Source organism: Euleptes europaea, chromosome 17 (assembly GCF_029931775.1).
Source record: "Euleptes europaea isolate rEulEur1 chromosome 17, rEulEur1.hap1, whole genome shotgun sequence".
Lineage (NCBI taxonomy): Eukaryota > Metazoa > Chordata > Lepidosauria > Squamata > Sphaerodactylidae > Euleptes > Euleptes europaea.
In genome coordinates, this window is record NC_079328.1 from 11,464,490 (window position 1) to 11,471,568 (window position 7,079).

Here is a 7,079-nt window from a genome sequence, read left to right on the forward strand (position 1 = left end):
CCCAAACTCTACAGTGTACTGAATTCCCAAAATTATGAATTTGGCATTTACCAAATATGGACACACACTTCCCAGCACCAGTGTGACCAGTGACTACCAGCCCTAGCCCATGGACGGTTGACACACTAACTTCAAAGTAAACATGCATAGGATTTAGTCCACAATGTGGTGTCTGTGAGCACCATGCTACCCACTGATGGGTCTCCTGGTGCCCACTAACTGTCCCTGTAAGCCAGTTTGAGTCTCCCTTAAGTGGTAGAGAAAGTCGGCATATAAACCAACTCTTCTTCTTCCAACTTCCCACAGTCATCAGACACCCTCCCTTTCTTCTCTCAAGCTTTCCCTCCTTTGCTTCATGGCTAGCACTAAACAACTCACTATTGCTCATAAGCTACAAGGCAGCATTTTTAATGGTTAATAAGAACCTTTGTTTACATGATCCTTTATATAATTCTCCCAAGAGGAAGAACCTGGCGTCATTCCCTAAGGTGTCATTCCTGGTTCCTCTGCTTAGTTACAGGCCTCCTTTTCCTAGTTTGCAAGATGCTGTTTTTTTTAAAACTGGAAGAAATTTCTCCATCTGCTTCCCGTTGCTCATGGAGCGAGCGTTTTGTAGGTTTAATCCTGTTTGCTCAAAAGCCCTGTAACCTGCAGCAACTGCCATGCCTAGGAAACGCTGCTAGTAAAAAGCAATTTCCCTAAGTGCTTCCCAGGAGAAGAGATTTTCCACCAGTCCTACAGTAATGCTGTAAAGTAGTTACAACTTTGGAAGAATCATTATCCCCACATTACAGACAAGGGATCCAAGGGAGTTGTGGCTTGCATTAACAAAAGAGGACAGCAACAAAGAAAAAGAGGCCCACAAACACATACAGCTGATTTCCAATTTGTACTGACAGAAGAGATTACTCCACCCATCTCAAACACTATTTCACAGATGTTTCTACAGGCACTTTACCTGTGCTATGTCTTCAGCATATTAAGAACTTTCCTACTCCACATGCGCTTAGCTTGTGGACAAATTTATTAGGAAAGAAGCTGAAAATAAGACAGCTGGTGTGGTACGGCCATTATATAAAATTTGATCTTGCTATTTGGAGTGCTGGGCACAGTTCTCTACTCAAAAAGAGATACGCTGCTGGGAAAGCCTGGGAAAGGACAAAAGGATGAGCAAGGTGTTAACTAAAATTCCCCTTTATTTAAGAAAAAAGAGGGCATGATAGAGGTTTATGACATTAAGCACAGTGTGAAGAAAGCAGATAAAGATTTTTTTCTTCTTTCCCCGGGCATCTAGAATCTCATTGAATATTATCAGAGAACAAAAGAAAATATTTCTTTATACAAGGCATCTTTCTTGAAATTCACGGGCCAAAATACAGGGATAGCCAATGACTTAGATGGCTTTAAAATGTGATCAGACATGGGAGGATGGGTCTATCAACACTTACAAGCCAGAACAAGTTGCAGGACCACAAGAAATTTCTGGGCTGAGGGGCAAGGGATGAGAGGCAAACAACTGGGAAATCCCCCCCTCCCCATAGTGCAATGCATCAGGATTGCCAAGCTCTAGACCAGGCAAGGAACATCCTACATCCAAAAGCCCTGAACCCTCAAAATCGAGTCCTGTGGCACAACAGCCAAAGCGCCGTGCTGAGCACAAAACTGTGAATCAACTGCACACCTGAGCAAGACAGTACAGGAGGAAAACACTTGACCAGAGCCATCTCTTGACACTTAAGGCCATTGAGGGACTATCCATGATTGCTAAAACACATTTCCCTTCTCTTTTGTCATACAGGATAGAATGATCCACAGTGATTAGAAGCCAAGTCTGTAAGTACCCCCCCACCTCCCAACAACTCTCAACTGCCTTTTGGAGGGCAATAAAAATACTCACTTCAGGTTGCTGTAATAAGCATGAGACTGTCTGTTTTGCTATCAGAAGTTGTGATGGCTAAATAAAACCTCCAGGTTCAGAGGCAATACACCTGCTGAGTATCTCTTGCTAGGAGGCAATGGGCAGGGAGGGGGTACTGCCTTCATGCCCTGCTTGTGGGTTTCCCAGAAGTATCTGGCTGGCCATTGTGCAGAACAGGATGCTGGACTTCATTGATCCAGGGGTCTGATCCAGCAGGTCTCATCTTGTGTTCAAGCTCTACCCTTTGTCAGCTCAGTAGGTTAAGCTTTTTCTTCTTCTTTACAGTGAAGGTTGAGATAAGCACTAGAGATTGCCCAGCCTGCCCTTGGGACACACCGACTATTGATGAGTCATACAGATTGTTATAGCTTTCACAAGAAGAACGTGCAAGGAAGCAAGCACACAATCACGGCCTTCTTACAATTCAGGTCAGATTATGCCAACTCACTTCTGGGATTCTTAGCATGCAGACGTCAGTCTTGAAAAGCAGAAACTAAAACTGCCTCCAACATGAGGATGACTGGCAGACGCATTACCAAGAATATAAGCTTTAGGATTTGAAACCATGAAGTCAAGCTTTTAAAATTAGCGCTCCCCCAGTGAGTCAGTCACTAAATGGCCAGTACTGTGGGAGCAGGGATTGGATAGATTTCCACTCGGAATCCAGATGGGGACTTGGGTACTCAGTTAGGATTGAAGTATTTCTAGAGCCTTCTTTTTTGGAGAGTTCTGGGCCCCTACCCTGCAACAGGTGAGTATAGAATAGCCTGGGATATCAGTAGACCATGCTGTTTACAATTCTAACCCGCTCTTCTTCCATCATGGAACTCAAGATATTCCATGTATGCTCCTAAAAAGATCGTCCCATACAGATACTGACTGCATTCGGACTTAACATCAGCACTGTGCCTTAGTTCTAACCAATTCCTGGGATGCTGACCAAGCACATCAACTCTGCTGGTCAATTTTATGTAGGCTTTGGGCTCAATTTTAAGGCTTATATTTCAGCCTTGATATTTTGGCATGTATTCAACCTTGCAATTTTCCAACCAAATGACATTTTCATTTGCAGGAGAGGGGGCAGTGATTTCTACCGCTTCACTTCTCACACTGCAAACCCCTTCATTGCCCCCTATGGCAGTCCCGCTGATCCCCAGGGACAAAACCTGGGGGGGGGGGCTCAGTGAGCTTCAGAAGGGGGAAATCAGAATGTCCTGCTCCACAAAGTCAACTGTGTGTCCATCCACAATCTCTGTAATGCACAGAAGCCACTATGAGCACACTTTGAAGTAGACAGGAAAGTTATTATTTTGTTTCTAAAATATACAGGTGTTGTTAGGGCAGCTTCTATATAGTCATGAATTCATTACCAGAACTCCAGAGTGGATTACAGCACCCAGAACCGACTCCACTACATGGTGAGGAGCAACTGTGTATTATAACCATGCCCATACTGTATCAGTTCAGGTATGCTACATCTTGTCATCAAGCTTTAGTGGCTCTCATAATGGTTCGTATACATTAAAAAGGTAATGGTGCAAGCACCGGGTCATTCCTGACCCATGGGGTGACAACATATCACGGCATTTACTAGGCAGACCATGTTTACGTGGTGGTTTGCCACTGCCTTCCCCGGCCATCTACACTTTACCCCCAGCAAGCTGGGTACTCATTTTACCGACCTCAAAAGGATGGAAGGCTGAGTCAACCTTGAGCCGGCTACCTGAAACCAACTTCCATCAGGATCAAACTCAGGCCATGAGCAGAGCTTTGACTGCAGTCCTGCAGCTTACCATTCTGTGCTATGGGGCTCCTTTCATATACATTAGTAAAGGCAATAACCAAGGCAGATGGCCTAAATTAAGACAGAATTAAGGCAATATATTTGGTCAGTTTTAAAACCAGCATGCAACCATTGCTTCATCAGGTCGTTCAGTCGGGAAGTCTTAACATCTCCCAAGATGTTAAGAGACAAGAAAGAATCAGTCAAGTGAATCTCCCTTGGCAAGAGCCCCCATCGAAGAGAGGCATTACCACAAAGACCTGAGATCACATTTAACCATAAGAAAGCTCTCCCCTGAAGATCTTAAAGCTTGCAGGTATCAGAGAAGTTGGGGTTTTCATGCATTATTTCCCTGGAACTTGGATCCCAGAAAATCCACATAAAGTTTTATTCATGTGCCTAAACAAAAAAAGGAAACGCTGCATTTATCAGCGATGTGCCATGAATGCTTTTTATAAACATGAAGGATTTAGACAGTTTTCAGCTTTGTAAGTGGTCCATTAACAGCAACAGAAACCCTGCCACTTGCCTTCTCTTTGCATATCTGAAATTCAATCTCCTTTCCCCTCTGCAGTTAGAGGTCTGAAACAGAAGTGCTGGAGCACTCTTATGCCAGCCAAAATCAGAGCAATAAATCATTTCGCCTGCTTTGTACATTCTGTCGTAGATACAGATAGTATAGAAGGGATGCAATTAATGCCAATCTTACCACAAAATAGAATTACAACAATTTACAAGCATATCACTATATTTAATAGTAAACTGGATTGTCCCTGTGCCAAAAACCAGACATTCACTCACAGGCAATGCGTGTGTGGGAGGAAGAACACCCTGAGTATACAAGAAAACAGTTCTTTGTAAATTAACCAAAGCAATGAAAAAAGCCCCTAGAAACCCAGCCTGACCTAGCCTAGGATTTGTTTCAGAAGAGGAGAAAAATCAGACTGCTGCGTTCACAAGCACCTTCCAACCAGTCCTTGGGTGCCCTGACTGAGTGGTTAGTAGTCATGACAACAGGATGCTCTTGAATGCAATGCCTTTTTCTCACAAACATGTGCAAGCAAGTAGCTTAAGAGCAACAGCTCATTTATTTAAAACATTTTTTTAAATCATCTTTCCACCTAACGTAGGGCCCCCAAGGTGGTGAACAATAAAAACATTACAACAAGCTTAAAGAGACATTTAGAGATATATAAAGCAAGCAAGCAGCTTATCTGGTTTTAACCCCATAATTAAACACTTCAATAACAGGCACTCTCCTCAAGATGCAACTTCCTTAAACATTCCATAGAAATTTTTAGTCACCAACCTACTAGAGTTGAGGCAATAAGTCGTCATCTGGTCAAGCCGTCACTGGATTCCAAGTCTGCTTGCTCCAATTACAACACTTAGTTTCAGTTTCAATTGTGTCATCCTACTTTAACCACATCAATATGGTACCCAGCACCTTCTGAACATATTGCCTCAGGTCAGCAACCAGTGTTGCTGGACAGTCACAAGAGACCACAAGCTGTGGTTAGGCTTGACTGACAACTGTCATTTTTGGTAACCCCTGCCCTGCTTCTTCATCTCCCAACCCTTTCCCCTCATTCACACCTCTGGGGCTGCCTTCATTCAGAACACTCCAGTAATCATAGGAATGTCTCTGAACAAGAACAAACTGTGTTTCCTTGACCACTTATTGCCTAAAGCCAACACGCACATACCCAAATTAGAAAGCAGGGCATTCAGGTCAGTATTCCTCTCTGGTTTTCAAGCAGAGTTGCCAGCTCCGGGTTGGGAAATACCTGGATATTTTGGGGACGGAGCCTGAGGAGGGCAGGGTTTGGAGAGGGAAGGGACTTCAATGCCATACAGTCCAATTGCCAAAGCGGCCATTTTCTCCAGGGGAACTGATCTCTATCGCCTGGAGATCAGTTATAATAGCAGGAGATCTCCAGCCACCACCTGGAAGTTGGCAACCCTATTTTCAAGGCATGAAGTCAAAGTTTCCTTTATAATTTTCTTTAGCCACAGTAGAAAACAAGAAAGACAAGAGCAACCAGATAGTTGGAGAAGGTAGCCAGGAATCTTAACACCTGGTGAAGGGGGTAGGAAGGAAAGAAGAGATCCAGAAACTACAGCGGGAACAAGCTGACTGTGTGACCCCAAAATGTGAAGAGTGCTTTCTCCTTGGTATGAGATAACCATAGTTCAAAGAGTATGCCAGGCAGGTGTGGGCTCTCTGCAGTTTAGTGAAAACAAAAGGAAATAATGCAGAAGAAAGTAGACTAGCAGTAGAAACCAAGAAGCAGCCCAAGGAAAGACAGGAATCAACTCCCCCCCCCACACACAGAATTAAGACTCAGATCCTATACACCCTGACCAAGATGGGACTTTAAGAGGGGAAGTAAGCATGAAATGGGTGGAAAACACAAAATTAATTGGTGAGGGGCAGGAACTAGGCACAGAAACCAGAAGGCAAAATTAAGGCTGCAGTCACATATACATGAATAAACACAAAGTAGGAGAAAGTAGACTGCAGGCTTTTGGTCTCCCCTTGCTGTTTTTGTTCCTGGATTGTGACCATGCACAAGCTGCTAGATTTAATTGGCTAGGGGTGGCCTGGCAAGTGTATTTGAAGACTGAGTTAAGTATACAGCACTAAGGAAGACAAGGCCTGTCACCTGCTACAAGTTCCAGTGATACAGAGGATTGAAGTGTATTTAAAGTCAATCAAGTACTTAAAGGTTTACAATCTGCTTTAGAATATTTAATGAGAAGGGGTTCTAGTATACTGAGTCCTGAAGTGTTGCTTGGTTGAAGGAGGGGGGAAATCCCAGGACATACAGGATTCATGCGATGCTACAAAGTTAGCCATGATTCAACTATGGATAATCTTCAAATTATGGCTGCTCATTTCTAAGAAGATTTTAAGGTTCAAAGCCTTAAAAGACACCGCTTCTAACCTGAAATGCACCCCATCCCAGATTTATGGAGGTTGCCTACAACTATTCAATACTAAGAAAACTATTCAATACTAAATGAAGGTGGAGGCAAGGGTTGTCTTGTCCTCGCTTTATCTCTGGCTGAAAATTAATTTCAACCCCAAGGGTCTTCTTCCACTGATTCTTTGTGATACCTTTAGGTCAAAGTGGATAATAGCCATTGAAGACTAAATAACCTGGGTTTTACCCCCCTAGCACTACTTCAATTAGGGTGGGATCAAGCTAAGTCAACTATAAACCAAAGGGTTAAAGATATCGAGTGACAAGTAGATCTAGCAGGAGTGCCCCTATTTATGGCTCCCCCCCCACTCCAAATTTATCCTTGCACCGGCAGCCTATCTCTGTTACTTAGAGATTAACAAATATAGGAGGGCTTTGACCTTGGCTAGGT